We start from the raw sequence: 17621 nt of genomic DNA, 5'->3' as shown, positions 1-17621 counted from the left end.
TATGCATGTGAAAGTCTTTCTCACATTGAATGATTCTAGTTTGAAAGGATTTCTCACCTAAAATGAATCTAATGCTAATGATTAAGATATTGATGAGGCTAGATGCGATCACCTATGACTACCAATTGAGATGGATATGACGCGATTACCCGTATTCCATGAAGTAGGATAATGAGGTTGTTACATTTATTCCTTAAAGTTGAACAAGAGGTGACTTCCTATGTTCTTATGATATTATTGGACAAGAGGCGAGTACCAATGATCATTGTAGAATGACAAGAGGTGAATACTCATGTCACATATTATTAGATAAAAGACAAATAGCCATGATCCATATTTTATGTTGGACTAGGGGCGAGTACCCATAATCCATATGTTGAGAAGGACTAGCGGCAACTACCCATGTTCCTTTATAGTTAGGCAAAGAGACGATTCCCCATGTCTATAAAAGATAAGCTAGATTATGATATAATGTATGGTAAGATTCGATTATTGCTTGAGTTTCCTTCCATGATATGCTTATGACTTATGTTGTTATCTCCTCTGGTTATGTTGATGTGTATGTTGGCTATCATATTTAGTACATATTTGTTCTAACACATACTCTTGTCAACATTTCTTATCCAAATGTAGGGTCCGACGGTATCGGCTCTTATCCATGTGGCTAGGATCTTAGTAGAACAAGACTTGAAGATTGGTGAGTCCTCATTGTGTTCGAGGATATGGCCACAATTTCCCTTATGTTCTTTAGTTTTATGTTTTGAACACTATTGTATGGGTTGTGTCCTAAGATATATTTATGTTTTAGATAGCTTGAGACAAAGTGTAATAAACTTCCGCTTTTTGATATAAAACTTTGATGTTGTTGAATATATTTTAAATATCTACTCATTTCTATTATCTTATGTTATGAAAGCTAATTGGCATATATGAGGCCTCTTGGGGTCTTGTATGCTATGTTACGTCTAGGGGGTACCCTGGTCGTGATAAACATGGTAATCAGAGCATAAGGTTTAAAATGGTTCTAGGATGTCTCAAACCACGTCTAGTAAAGTCTTGTACATAAATGTTAAGTGCGCCACATTTATGAATGAGAAGCTATTAGATGCTTAGGAAACTTCACTTCTTCATTTCTCTAAGTCGTGCCATAGAGTTTAACTCTATAAGGTTATTTTCCTAATCCTTACCTAATGGTCTACAAGATATGACTACTAGAAGGGCTTTTGCAAGAAGAACTGAGGGAGAAGAGATTAACCAAGGAGCTTTTACTTAAGCTCCTCCAAATCCTCAAGATCCGGTTGACCCTTTGGCCGACCAAGTGACTAATGCGGAGTTTAGGATTGCTTTTCAAGTGTTGGAACAAGCTGTGAAGGCCCAAGCCAATAGGGAAGTGGCGAACCCCGTGAACTTAAATATGGGTATGATGGAATCAAGAGTGAGTGACTCTACAAGGATGAATCCTCCAGAATTTTATGGCTCTAAGGTTGAGGAAGATCCTCAAGAGTTTATTGATGAGGTCTATACGGTGTTGGCTATCATGGGAGTGACTTAGGTGGAGAAGGTGGAATAGGCCGCTTATCAACTTAAGCGGCTGCTCAAATTTGGTTCAACCAATGGAAGGAGACAAGACCGGTACATGCGGGTCCCTTAGAATGGAAAATGTTTAAATCCACTTTTCTTAATAGGTTCTTTCCCCTTGAGATGAGGAATGCTAAACTGCTTGAGTTCATTAATATTCGACAAGGAAATATGAGTGTTGAAGAATATTCCTTGATATTCACTCAATTGTCTAAGTATGTTCCTTCAATAACTGTCGACTATAGGGCAAGGATATGCATGTTCATTTTGGGTGTGTCCGAATTTGTTGTGAAAAAGTGTCGTACGACTATGGTTGTTCATGAAATGGATATTTTTTGTCTAATGGTCCATGCCCTACAAATTGAAGAGGAAAAGCTCAAAGAGAGATCTAGGGAAGCAAAGAGGGAAAGAATGGATGATGCTAACTATTCATACTCTAGGTCTTGTGGACATGGTTGTTCAAGGTTTTGAAAAAAGTTTTCTCGGCAAGATTCTTCTAAGGCTCCCCCAAGGTGAAACAATGAAAGAGTGTCTAACTCTAAACCTCAAGGAATTTGTAATGGGTCTTCTTTTCCTAGTTGTACTAAGTGTGGAGGAAAGCATGAGGGTAAATGTCTAGTGGGTTCCAATGCTTGAATTCGTTGTGGAAAAATGAATCATAAGATAAGGGATTGTCCTTCGCCTGCTAAGAATGAGGGAGATAATCGTCGTAGGGCTCAACCCTATCCTTCATCCGATCCAACTAGTTTGGGTGTTAGTGCTCCTATGTAAAACAAGTTTTATACTCTTTAGACTAGAGGGGAACTAGAGGATTCTCCCGATGTGGTTACCGGTATGTTGAAAGTTTTCCCACTAGATTTAAATGCTTTACTTGATCGCAGTGCTACCTTGTCTTTTGTGATGCCATCTGCGACTATGAGATTTGATGTGCTTCCTGAAATTTTTGTTAGAAGATTTTTCTATCTCTACTCATGTTGGTGATTCAGTGTTGGCTAAGAGGGTATATATAAATTGTCTCGTCTCCTTATCCCATAGAGCTACTCTTGTTGACTTGGTAGAGCTTGATATTCTAGATTGTGATGTCATTCTTAGGATGGATTGGTTGCACTCTTGTTATGCTTCTATTGACTGTAGGACTCGGGTAGTCAAGTTTTAGTTCCCGAGTGAGCCTATCCCAGAGTGGAAGGGGGAAATTCTATGCCAAAAGTTCAACTCATTTCTTATCTTAAAGCTAGAAAGATGATTTCTAAGGGTTGCTTATACCATTTAGTTAGGGTGAGGGATATGGATTCCGAAACCCCTAGGCTTGAGTCGATCCCTATTGTTACTGAATATCCGAAAGTGTTACCAGATGATTTACTGGGTATTGCTCCCTAAAGGAAAATAGATTTTTGTATTGACCTTCTCCAAGATACGCAGCCTATTTCTATTCCTCCTTTTAGAATGGCTCCAATAAAACATAAAGAGTTTAAGGAACAATTGAGGGACTTGTTGGATAAGGGTTTAATCTGACCGAGTATATGTCCAAGGGGTGCTCCAGTTTTGTTTGTTAAGAAAAAGGATGGTTCACTCCAAATGTGTATTGATTATTGTCAATTGAATAAGGTGACCATTAAGAATAAGTATCCTCTTCCGAGGATAGATTATTTGTTTGACCAACTTCAAGGTGCAAATTACTTCTCTAAGATTGACCTTAGATTGGGTTATTACCATTTGAGGGTAAAAGAGGATGATATTCCAAAAATGACTTTTAGAACCCGATATGGTCATTATGAGTTTTTGTTATGTCGTTTGGCCTGACCAATGCCCCTGTGACATTCATGGATTTGATGAATATAGTGTTTACACAATACCTTGACATGTTTGTGGTTGTGTTTATTGATGATATTTTGATCTACTCAAGGAGTGAGAATGATCATATAGATCATTTGAGAATTTTGTTGCAAATCCTTAAGAAACAAACAACTCTTTGCAAAGTTTAGCAAGTGTGAGTTTTGGCTAAGGTCCGTAGCTTTCCTTGGTCACATTATTTCATGTAAGGGTATTGAGGTAGATCCTAGGAAGGCAGATGCGGTCAAGATTTGGCCTAGACCTTTATCACTTTCGGACATTAGAAGTTTCTTGGGTTCGGCCAGTTATTACCGATGATTTGTTGAGGGGCTTTATTCTATTTCCTCTCCATTAACGACTTTGATTCAAAAGAAGGCTAAGTTAGTATTATCTGAATTATGTGAGAAAATTTTCCACGAGTTAAAGGATAGACTTATTTCCGCTTCGGTTTTGACATTACTAGAAGGGACATCTTGTTTTGTGGTATAATTTGATGACTCAAGAATTAGGTTAGGGTGTGTGCTTATGCAAAATGAAAAGGTTATTGCCTATGCTTGAAGGAAACTTAAGTTCTATGAGAAGAATTATCCGACCCACGATCATGAGTTAGTGGTGATGGTTTTTTCCTCAAAGATATGGAGGCACTGTTTGTATGGTGTTTATGTAGATGTTTTCACCGACCACAATACCTTGCAATATGTGTTTAATCAGAAAGATCAAAATCTTCACCAAAGAAGGTGGCTTGAGCTTTCGAAAGATTATGACATGAGTGTTCTTTATAACCCCGGTAAGGTGAATGTAGTAGCAGATTCTCTTAGTAGGTTATCTATGGGTAGTGTTGCTCACTATGATTATGATTAGAACGAAGTGGTACAACATGTACATAGATTGCCCTGCTTGGGTGTTCCATTGACGGACTCTACCAAGGGTGGTGTTATGGTTCATAAAGGTTTGGCATCATCTTTGTGAGTGATGTGAAAGCCAATGAATATGGTGATCCAATTTTGGTAGAATTGAAGGAAGCGGTGCTCAAAAAATCTGTTGAGGCTTTCGCCCAAGGGGGACATGGTTTACTTAGATAGGAAGGTCGATTATGTGTTCCAAATGTTGATGACTTAAGGGAACAAATCTTGGCAGAAGCCCATAGTTCTCGGTATTGCATTCACCAGGGAGCCACCAAGATGTACCATAATTTGTGGGAGATTTATTGGTGGAAAGGCATAAAGAATGATACTGCGGGGTTTGTGGCTAAGTGTCCAAATTGCCAATAAGTCAAAGCTGAGCATCAGAAACTGGGATGTTTATCCCAAGACATTAGAATTCTTATTTGGAAGTGGGAAGACTTGAATATGGATTTTATAGTAGGGTTTCCACGTACTTGCCGATAGCATGATTCGAATTTGGTCATAGTAGACCGAATGACGAAATCAACACATTTCATTCCCGTCAATGTTTCTTCTGCGGTGGAAGACTACGCTAAGTTATATTTGAGGGAAATAGTAAGGTTGTATAGTGTGCCCTTGTCCATTATCTCCAATAGACGTACTTAGTTTACTTCTCATTTTTGGAAGTCATTCCAAAAGAGTCTTGGCACTAAAGTGTAGCTTAGCACGACCTTTCTCCGACAAATCGCTGGGCAAGTAGAGCGAACGATCCAAACATTAGAAGATATGTTGAGGGAATGTGTCATCGATTTCAATTGAAATTGGAACGACCACTTACAACTGATAGAGTCCACTTATAATAATAGCTACATTCTAGTATCAGTATGTTCCTCTTTGAAGCCCTTTATGCCAGGAGGTGTAGATCTCCTACAGGGTTGTTTGAAGTGGGTTAAGTTGTTTGAAGTGGGTTAAGTTATTTGAAGTGGGTTAAGTTGTCTTGGTAGGACCCGAATTAGTTCACGAAGTTATGGAGAAAGTCTGCCTTATTAGAGAGAGGTTGTGAACAGACCAAAGCCGGCAAAAGTCCTATGCTGATGTTAGAAAAAAAGACCTTGAGTTTGAGGTTAGCGATTGGGTCTACTTAAAAATCTCACCCATGAAGGGTGTGATGAGATTTGGGAAGAAAGGGAAACTTAGTCCCAGATATATAGGCCCGTATCATATTTTGAGACGTGTTGGTAAGGTTCCTTATGAAATTGATTTGCCGAATGATTTTGCAACGGGGCATCCGGTTTTCCATATCTCTATTCTTAAGAAGTGTGTTGGAGATCCGACATCCATAGTTCCCCTAGAAGGCTTGGGTGTTGATGAAAGTATCTCTTATGAAGAGGTACCAGTTGAGATCTTAGACCAGCAAGTTAAGAAGTTGAGAAATGATGAAGTTGTAACCGTGAAGGTTTTATGGAGGAATCACTTAGTTGAGGGTTCTACTTGGGAGGCCAAGGCCGATATGAAGTATCGATATCCCCATCTTTTTTCTTCTACTCCAACTTAAGGTAATGAATTTCCTTATGGTTTACTATTGTTTGAAGTCATGTGTGTTTTAGATGTTACCATGATTTCCTTATGTTATCCATGTTCATAAAAAAATGTGTTTTGAAAGATAATGAGTTTATGTGATTGATTTTTCTCATGTTGTAGTGCATTGAATATGAGTTTCCTATACACTTCATGAGGTGAATTGACAAAAATGTTTTAGATATGCTTTTATAAATTGCATTGCATATGAGCTCCATGAGATTGTGTTGAGTATGCTTTTAGATTGGAGAAGGTAGTTAGTCCTTTTAAATGAGTAATGTTGAAGATTCATGCATATCAGGTTGCTAAATGTGGTTCCTACTTCCTTATGATGCATTTGTGTGTGTTGAGCTTGGAGTTGATGTTTCATCCTTAATTATTTGCATTGAATGCATAATGGGCTGATAGAGTAGTTTTACCCCTTGTATGATATTTTGAGAACGTGCTAGCTTTGACTCGATAGTTCCTCCTTGGTTGTATGAATTGCATTATAGGTTGGGTTGTTAGTTCCTCTCCTACTCTTTTAGAATAAGTTTAAATCTCATTCGAGGACAAATGGTCCCAAGGGGGAGATAATGTAACACCCCGTATCCTAAAAAGGGAAAAGAGACAAATTTTGGGAAGTTGCAGGTGCCAGCCACGGAGGACAACCACAACTCATGGGTAGAACCACGGACTGTAGGTGGGGTGTGTGGAGTGGGCACCTAGCTCTGCCTAGAGGTCCAAGAACCACGGCCTAACAAACTGACCATTGGTCAGACCACGGACCGTGGTCCAGGGTCTACGGTCCAAGACCCCAAAAGATGGGTTTCTGACCATGGTCCGTCTGTCGGGCCTCGTGTGTCGTGGGCTTGAATGTTTAGTGAGGGGATGTTAGGTCTTTTTTGGTTTTAATTAAATAAAAGTGAGATTGTTTTCCCTAAGTCTAGAACCCCTATGTAAGTCATTTTAAACCCTTAATTCACTCATGAAAATCATTTTCTCAAACTCACCAAAAGAATTGGTTCCTCTCCAAAATAATTCTCTCTCTAGAAAGTTGAAGAATAAGGAAGATTTGAAACTAAGGTCAAGGTCAAGTCTCCATTGTTCAAGCAATTGTGGGCTTTGTGATTAAGGTATGATGGTTTTTCATCCATGGAGTCCCTATGATTTCCCCAATTGAGAAGATGAAATTCCCCACTTTGAGTTAGGCTTTCTTCCAATGTTGTCGGTATTGATGAATGTTGATTCAAATGAGTGGATTATGATTGTTTATGGTTCAACTCATATGCTTATATGTTTTTCGGATGAGTATACGTGTACCCATGCCTAAACCATGTCTAGAAAGATGAAATTGATGTAAATGGGTTTTATGCCATGAAAGGAGAATTTGTGGGTTTCGATGTATTCAATCTAGGATTGATGAGATACATTAGAATTAAAGCATATATTGTGAATCATAATTAGATTGCTTTGAAATTGAAGCTTATGATATGAATATGATGTTGAATTGCTTGTGATTGAGCATATAAAATGACTATGAGATATAGGGCATCGAGAGTGAAGCTTATGTTATCAATAGTTGACTATTGTTGTAATTGATTGTGGAAGGGATATTTGCCACATGAATTGCTTATGTTATGAATGTAAAACGCTTTCTCACATTGAATGATTTTAGGTTAAAAGGATAGCTCACCTAAAATTAATTTAATGCTAATGACTAAGATATTGATGAGGCTATAGGCGATTATCCATGAGCTCCAATGAGATGGATATGAGGCGATTACCTGTATTCCATAAAGTAGGATAAAGAGGTGATTATCCTTATTCCTTACTAACTAACAAGAAGTGACTCTCCATGTTCTTATGATATGATTGGACAAGAGGCGAGTACCCATGATCCTTATAGAATGACAAGAGGCAAATATCCATGTCACATGTTATTGGATAAGAGACGAATACCCATGATCCATTTATATGGTGGTACCAGGGGTGAGTACCCATGATCCATATGTTGAGAAGGACTAGCAGCGACCATCCATGTTCCTTTAGAGTAAGGCAAAGAGCCAACTTCCCTTGTCTATAAAAGATAAGATAGATTATGATATGATGTATGATAAGCTTGGATTGTTGCTTGAGGTGCCTTTCATGATGTGCTTGATTAGAGGTGGATGACCCAAGTCATGACTAAGGATAAGTTGAGGTTACTTCCAGAAGTGTTCCTCTTATATTATAATGATTTATCTCTTATTCTTATGTTTATGTTTGTGTTGGCTATCACATTTAGTACATGTTCATACTAGCGCATACTCATTCCTACAGTTCTTATCCAAATGTAGGGTCTGGCGGTATCAACTCTCATCCCCATGGCTAGGATCTTTGTAGAACAAGAATTGAAGATTGGTGAGTCCTCATTGTATTCGAGGATATGGCCACCATTTCTCTTATGTTCTTTCATTTTATGGTTTGAACACTACTGTATGGGTTGCGTCCCAAGATATTCATGTTTTAGATCACTTGAGACAAAGTGTAATAGACTTCCCCTTTTTTTATATAAAACTTTAATGTTGTTGAAAATATTTTAAAACTCTACTCATTTGTTTTATCTTATTTTATGAAAGCTAAGTGGTTTATATGAGGCCTCTCAGGGTATTGTATGCCATGTTACGTCTAGGGTACCCCTAGGTCGTGAAATTGAATGCGTTCATGAGGAGTTTTGAGCACTATCTCTTTTAAGAGAACATTTTAAGTAATAATATCAAAGTTGAGGATGAGGAAATGTTTTTAACCATATGAGCATGAGTGATATTATTGTAAGTAGTATTGATTACCGATATGGGTACGAGTTCAGACAACTCAAAGTCCTCATAAACCATGTATGCCAACATGGGTAAAGGTTTATACTTTTTAGATGATTCATTATTGCTTTTAAGCATAGCTTAGTGGATCCACTTAGTTGAGGATGTCCTATACTTTGGCATGGTACTGGGCGAAAGGCTATACCATTTGTGACTCCATATGTTTCTATGAGGTTTGATATTCTTCCTGAACAACTTCTTGATCCCTTTAATGTTTCCACACCTATTGTTGAGTATATTCTTGTTGAGATAGTTTATCATGATATTGTGGTTCAATGCTATCGTACCAGTTCCTTATCATGTCATATGAATATCCAACACATTCAACTCATTCAGCCTATAGATCTAGCACATTTCAAAAAAATTTAGACCGGTATCAATTTCATGCTTTTTATGCCATCATGCTTTCATTCTTCCACTTACTTCTATATATACAATCCTAAACATGTCGGTTCAACATAAAAGTAAAAAGTCCCTTGGGGGAAAAGAACACAGGTAAGAAAACTCCAAAGGAGGATTATGAGTTGGGTTACTTAGACTTCACCCTATCACTCAAAATCCATATACCCCACCCCCAACAAAATAAGGTGCAATTACCCTCAATGTAGAAAAATAAAAAGTAAAGCACAGGGTGAAGCAAACCTTTGGCGCAAATACGCCGAAGACCCATTAAGAAGTGGGTGGGTCCGGTTAAGGACTCCATTAGTAGTGCCCTCACCAACTATGTGAGAACCATCAATAATGGTTGATAAGCCAGATGGGCCAAAATCCACCTGTCAGGCCCGCTTCTGCCTCCTCTTCTCATTAAGGATGGACTCCCTTTGGGCTACCTCGAACTGCTGAGGCTCCTTCTTCTTCAATCTGCGAGCCTCCTATTGGTCAGGGTTGCAGTATGGTAGCCTCGAGTAGTCTCCAGAATGTAATCCTGATCAATGTCCACATCAAGCAGACGTTGTGAAGGGGTGATGGATTTGGACTTGCCCCTCCTCGCATATACGGGAGGTTGCTTTGGGGACAGGGTACCTACGGAAGACTAGTTAGTACCAAAAGAACGCAATAAGACTCATAGAATAATACTTGAACAAGATTCTAAGCCAGACAAAAAGTCAAAAAAAAATCAAGCAGTAGCTGAACCTTTGACCCACGGTGGGTACCTAGTGTCCGTCGATGGAACGATGGTCCATGGGTCCCCTCCGTAGGTCACGTATGGAAAATCTGGTCCCATATGGAGAACCATGGATGTTTAGAATGGTCCGTCGATCAAACAACGGACCGTAGTACACACATCGGTTCTAGACTTAGCCCAATTTTTGTGTGCCATTGATCCATGGTTCCCACCTTTCGACCGTAAGTTGATCTACATTCCATGGGTGGGGTTCGTAGATCAGTTTTGTGCCAGGCATAATACTTCAACTCACAGTCAATGCAAAATTTTAATCAAAACACAATCAAACTAAGCCTAAACATGCATTTCAACATAGTTTATCGATAGTTCATCATCCTTAGGGTTGTGATGATGCAATTTCTTTCACATTAATACAAAAACATTGAACAACCCTATATCAAATTTTCCAATTAGACCTATTAACCTATTTAGTTGATTTTAATTAACTACACACTCACATACCATCATTCAAAGGGTTTAACTAAACTACAATTCAACATTTTAACTAGAATTTTAACAATCCAAGGTCAAGTTCATCTTTGTGACTTCAGTTGAAACAATCAAATATTCAATGTTTTGGTGAAATCAGTGTACCTTACAAGTAATCAATGATGGTGAGTGTGTGATCAAGTGCAAAAGCTCGTAGAACAATGTTGACACTGAACACTGACCATGAAAATCTTTTGGAGAGAAAGAAAGGGATTTGGGAGAGAAAATAGGAGAATTGGGAGTGAAAATAATGTATAAATGGAAGGGTTGGATGATATGGAAGTTATGGGGGACTTTAATGATTGAATTTGGGGAACTTAATTCGTTTGTAACAGTTGGGTTAAAGCGGGATATGGCGAAATAATTTAAAATGAATGGCTTTTTTAATTAAATAGTGGTCTAGGTCGGATCATCAGAAACCCTAAATTGTACCCACGAGACATAGTTGATGGTTTGAGGGTCGACCTACGGTCCGTTGATGGGGTCTATAGTTCATGCTGACACTTACAAAAAAATTAGAAACTTAATGATGATCTACGAACACCATCCACAGTCCATGGATTTACCAACAGGCAGTCGATGGGGTCTATAGACCTCTGCACAACCTTTTTCTGCAGATATTCCCTCTTCGTCCATGCACACATAGCAACCATTAGTACCTTTTCTTCAAATATTGTCTAGCCAAAACTAAACAGAAAAATAAACACCTATCTAAAGAGCTACAAAATTAAAAATAAATAAGAAAAAGCCTCTATCGAAAAGAAACTCTTATAGTTGGCTAGATTGTACATCTTGGGTTGCCTCCCAAGCAACGCTTGATTTAACGTCGCGGTACAGCGCATATACCTTGATTTCTCAAATTTCATCAAGATAATAAGCCTCTATCACTTCTTGTACACTCTCAAAATTCCCCAAGTAGACTTTTATCATTTGTACCTTCACTTTGAGCCTCATCCCTTCCTTGTTCCCGAGATCAATCTCTCCATGTTGAAATATTTGAGTTACTCTGAATTACCCGGTCCACTTGGACTTAAGCTTGCCAGGATACAAGCGCAACCTTGAGTTGAATAAGAGCAACAGATCATCGAAAACAAATTCACACTTTTCAATCTTCTGAACATGGTACTTCTTCATTTTTTCCTTGTACAAGGCTGAACTTTCATATGATTTTAGGCGAAACTCATCAAGCTCATTCATGTCATTCATTCTTTGACTCGATGCGGCACCCCAATCCAAATTAAACTTCTTTAGCACCCACATGGCTTTATTCTCTATCTTTACAAGAAAACGGCATGACTTCCCATATACAAGTTGGAAGGGGGACATACCTATGGTAGTTTTGAATGCGGTACGATAGGCCCATAGAGCATCATCAAGACTTCTTGACCAATCAGTTCTATTGGTGTTCACAGACTTTGGAAGGATTATCTTTATCTCTCAATTTGACACCTCAACTTGCCCACTGGACTGCGGATGGTAAGGAGTGGCTACATTGTGACGAACCTCACATTTCTCTAGCAACGCCTTGAACAACTTATTACAAAAGTGAGAACCTTCATCGCTGATAATTTCCCTAGGTGTACCAAATCGGGAGAAAATATTATTTTTCGGGAATGCGGTGACACTATTTCCCTTATTGTTTGAAAACGCAATTGCTTCCACCCATTTCGATACATAGTCAACCGCAACAAAAATATACTTCATCCCATGTGAACTCACGAGCGAACCCAAGAAATGAAGACCCCAAACATTGAATAACTCAATCACCAATATCGGTTTCATAGGTAGCTCTTCCTTCTATGAAATTCCTCTTTCTCTTTGGCAACAGTCACAAGACATGGAGAAATCATGAGCATCTTGGTGGATGGTAGGCCAGTAATCCCCACACTGCAAGTTTTTTTGAGTGGTTCGAATACCACTATGGTACCCACCAACAAGCGATGAATGACACGCCTCAAGTATACTCATAATCTCTACCTCAGGCACAAAGTGACGAATAATCTTATCAACTCATCCAAAAGAATTTCTTTACATCAATCATGAAGTTTTTTGTTTGGTGGAATGTCAAATCCGACGGAACCAAATCACTTACCAAGTAATTAGCAAAATCTGTGAACAAGGGATAATATCATAAGAAGCTGCCAATACTTGTTCATCAAGGAACACATCATTAATCTCAACTCCATCCTCATACTTGATCATAGCTTCCTACTCTAATCTGGACAAATGATCAGCAACATAATTTTCTTTCCCCTTTCTACATTTCACCTCAAACTCAAACTCAAACTCTTGCAACAAAAGCACCCATAAAATCAACCTCGGTTTTGCATCCTCTAAGCAATCAGATACCTCAATGCAGAATGGTCAGTATGCACTATGACCTTAGAACCTAGCAAGTAGGACCTAAATTTCTCGAATGTGAAAACTAAAGCAAGAAGTTCATATTCAGTCACACTATAGTTCTTTTGAGCCACATTCAGAGCTTTGTTGGCATAGTAAATCAGATGAAGAATCTTTTCTTGCCTCTGTCCTAATACTATGCCAAGTGCCACCCCACTCGAATCACACAAAACTTCACATGGTTGTCCCTAATTTGGTGAAATAATGATAGGTGTTGAAGTTAACTTGGCTTTCAACTCTTCAAATTCTGTCAGACGAGCATCATCAAAAAAAAAAACTTACACTCCTTTTTGAGTAGTTTGCAAAATGGGTGTTTAATTTTTGAGAAATCTTTTATGAACCTCCGGTAGAAACCTGCATGCCCAAGAAAACTCCCAACACCTTTTACATAGTTAGTGGTGGAAGCTTTTCTATTACCTCAACTTTGGCTCTATCAACCTCAATACCTTTCTCATAAATCCGATGACCCTGAACTATCCCCTCTTTCACCATAAAGTGGCACTTTTCCTAATTGAGCACAAGATTTCACTCTTCAAATCGTTTCAGTACCTCGGCCAAATGCATCAGACAACCATCGAATCATGCGGCTATACTCAAATCCCTCTTCTCAATAGGAGCACCCACCTTGATCCACCTCGGGGTGGTATCAGAAATCAAACGTTACAGCCACCCCTTCAAATCATCCAAGGATTGAGCAACAGGCAATCCATCATAAGGCTGTGTGGAGTGCAGATCTCTACCTATTACAGTGTTTATGTACTCACTTCTACACCCAACCTTCTTGCCTTAGACCATGACCGCTTTAACTGGTCTGAACTCACTAGCCTTCTTCTTACTCTTAAAAACCAGATCACCATATGTTGTGTAAAACTCACGGACCCAGGAGAGAATATAGGGGCTTCGAGGCCGGGTGAACTGCTCGAATCTGTGGAAGTGGAGGGTCTCCCTCACATCTGGATACTTCCCTTCCAAGCCTTATGTCGAAAGTAACTTCTCCTCGAGGATAGTTTGTAAGCCATCTCCTTTCAATCTGTTTAGAAGCCTGGGAGGAGGAATGAGAGGGGGCACCGGGGTTATAGAGGGTGTCTGAGCTGGCACTGATTCTATTGCAAGAGGAGTGGCAGCTGAGGGAACTCTGGTGGATGTGGGTTGAGATCTAGCTCGGAGCTCATCCCTTCGGGAAATCAAAGGCTTCTCATCTTCAGCCTCAGAAAAATTAGCCCGGGTGTCAACAACCACTCTCTAAGATGTGTGCTTCTGTTTTTTGCCTTTGTCTCTCGGTGGGAGCTCTTGCCTTCTCTTAGTTGGAGGATTTGATCCCTCTTTGTTTATAGTAATGCCCCGTGCTTTCTTCTGGGGTGGCCTATCTAGATTTGGTCGCACCATATCTGCAAAACATTGGAGAAAAGTTATTAAATAATCACATCAAAGCTAGAAAATTAATTGCAGATAGACTCGTCATTTAGGTCGGCGAGTCGGCGAGCTGGATCATGCTCGCCGAAGGGATTAACTTAAAATTCTTAGGACATTGGCAATGGAAGGTCCCTTTCTGTGAATTGCCAAGCGCTTTCAGCAACCTCAGGCTTCTCACCGAAAGTTACAGTGTAAATTATCAATTAAAGAATGAAGTTAACGGTGAGATGGGGATATTAGGTGCACCGCCGAGTGGTTCGGCGAGCTCGACCCAGCTTGCCAAACGGCCCAATGTGCCTATTTTCAACCCAACTTCTCGAATTTAACCCCACAACCCCTTAAAAAAATCAAAGCATGCACTAGTTAAATTAAGTTCAAACTCATAGCACCCATCACCCCGGGATACTCAAACTTTTCCCGGTGTTGCCAAATGTGGCCATTTGATGACTTTTGCCCTTATGAATGGTGCCACCCACTCTATCATTGTGCAATTGACGCCATTTAGCACAAATACAGGCTACTCAGACTTCACCAAACCAATCTTACCAACATATAAGCACACTCCCACAAAATTTAACTTATGTTAAGGCACAAATTTATGGGCATTCTACGATCAAAACAATACGAGCAAAATTATCAAATTAAATTCGGCAGTCAAACATACTAATCCTATCAGAGAGGCCCATCACACATCACTACGATAAGATCATTGCAAATGTGTACAAATTTAATAAAAGTTAACTCGGGGTTTGGAAAACTAAACTTTTATGCTGGTTAAAGTACTTTGAAATGCTAGGTGGCAATGTAATCCAAAGTTTGAGCAACAATCAACTTGTGGACTGCAAAAATATTGAAAATACTAACTAGGTGTGAGTTTGGGAAGTTTGAAAGCGAGGGAAAATGAAGATTTTGAAACTTTGAAACCATTGGCCTTTAATAAACCGTCCAGTTCTTCGGCCATTCGACGTCGTTAGTCGCACTCACTGACCCACTCGGTGACACGTCGAGTATTCAGTTACCTCTCCGAGTTTTACAGGCCCTCTCGTTAATGTAGTGCTCCAAACGCCGGTCTACGTCGGGTTTGCCAAGCAGGTCGGCGACTCGCCAAAAATTACATGGGCTCGTCGAGTTTTACAGACTTCATTTTGAAGATATCTTGAGTTAAACCATGGTTTAGATAGGGTAATCCGACCTATTCGGCGATGCATCGACTAGACCTTGTATCTCGTCAACCTGCAATTTTCAAACACTCTCCACAATTTAACCTGCAAAATCAGCACACCATTATTTCTAAAACAAAAATAAGGCAATAAAGGGTTTTGGGTTTCCTCCCAAACAACCCCTTAGTTAAAGTTGTGGCACGACGCGAGTTATGACCTAAACTTCACCTTTGGGGTTAGCCATAACATCACTTGGCAACCCCCTATTTTACGGCACGTGTAGATTAGGCATCACAAGACTCATAAGGTTCTCGAGCATCTGAATGGATCTGGAATGAGAACCAATCATCTATTTCATCTCTTCGATGTTCTCCTTCAAATCTTCCAATACTCTATCATGTTTATTTACCTTGTGGAAAAAAATTGAGAGCATTCCTTCAACACATTTACCCTCATTATCCTTGGGCCTTCTTCGCTAATGAGGAGGGACGTATATGTCCTTCCTTTTCCATTGGACTTCAATCTCCACTATCTTTTTGGCCAACTCATCAATCTTAGTCATCAGCACGGCCAACATGAAGTCTTTCTCTACATCTTGGTTTGTTTCAGTCATGTGATCAAGCACGTAGGCTGCTATTTCATAGGGTTGTTGTGTAATACCACTCAGAATGAGTTGGTCAGCCAATGCCTTATTTCTGAGACAAAGACTTCTGTAGAAGCAATACAGGAGGACTATATCAGGAATTTCATGCGTTGGGCATTGAACTAGTTGTACTTTAAACCTTGCACATGCCTCATGAATCCGTTCACCTTCCAATTGTTTGAAGGTTAGAATGCGATCCCTGAACATCATTATTTCTAATGGAGGAAACTCCATTTGCTCGCGAGTACTGCTCGACATTTTCACCTCCTCTGCTTCAAATCTCAAGCAAGTAAAATACAACTAAAAATTAAGTAAGTAGAACTATAACTAAGAAGAACAAAATTTTTACTAAGCTGAAAATTCTCAATTAACACCAATCCCCGTTAGCGGCACCATTTTGATGTTTGATGTAATCAAAGACACGACTTCAAATTCAGGTGTCAATGACATGTGCAGTAATATAACCCAACCGAATGGGTTGGGGTCGAATCCCAAGGGAGCGGTTAACAGTTGATAATTGAATAGAAAAGTAAAACTAAGTTCTAATCAATCATAGCTATAAACATTAATGAATAAAAACATACTAAATCTAAAGGGTGACACTAATGTCAATTATCAATGGGGGGCTTTATATTCAACTAAAGGATAAAAACAGTAAAAATATAAAGATACGAGATAGGGAGACGGGATTCTTGGGATGTGATAGGAATATGGGATAAAATATACTATCGGGTAAATATTATTGATAATGAATCGTTGAATATTTGTAACTAGGCTAGACTTTAGTGGGGGTAAATTTTCTCTCCAACAATTTACCCCAAATCAACTTGGTTTCTCTCGAACACCGAGTTGCAGCACTTAAGCACAACCTATGCCTTAGCCCATTCACTCTCTCGAGTTGAACCCACGATGATCCAATAACCACCAGCTATCAATTTAGCAGTCTTAGTTTTAAAACATCTCTCTCGAGCAAGCCAAAAACACTAAGATGAAATCGTATTTGCAACTACAATCCCATTAAGTTCAAACACAACTACTAAATGAAATAACATATAAACAGTGAATAGACTAATAATAACCAACACCCAATAGTAAATTTAACCTATATTCACAAGTGTTTTAGCTAGACATGTAAAAGAGATAGAAATTGATACCAACAAGTGTTTCCATCAAGTGGGTAGGATAGAAAATGTCTTTAAACACGCCTAAGCAGAAGATTCTTTGATTCCCACTTCCAATTTCTAGGAGTTGAAAACCTTCAATACCTTCAAGCTCAAGAACAATGTCTCCCGAAAACTCTAAGAACTAAAATCTAAAATATTTTAAGTCTCAGCAATAATTCTCTACAACTGATTTTCTTCGATACTAAACTACAGAATTAAATGGGTATTTATAGTTTTCAAAATTTTTTGTTGCGAAGGACCACTCGGCGCAGTTAGTCGGGATGGTTGATACACTCGGCGATCCACCCTTTCGTCTAGTTCATCACCTTTTAGATTTTACCTTCACATCTTCGCATTTTGATTCATTGGGTGATAGGGAACTGCTTGGCAATGCGCCGACTGCTCCCTTTCCTAGCAGACTTGATCTTTTCCTTCAAGGCTCATCACACTGGAACTTTAGGCAAGATTTGAGGCTTTTCAA

This window comes from Solanum stenotomum, chromosome 11 (assembly GCF_019186545.1).
Source record: "Solanum stenotomum isolate F172 chromosome 11, ASM1918654v1, whole genome shotgun sequence".
NCBI classification, from domain to species: domain Eukaryota; kingdom Viridiplantae; phylum Streptophyta; class Magnoliopsida; order Solanales; family Solanaceae; genus Solanum; species Solanum stenotomum.
Note: the sequence above shows the minus strand (reverse complement) of the source record.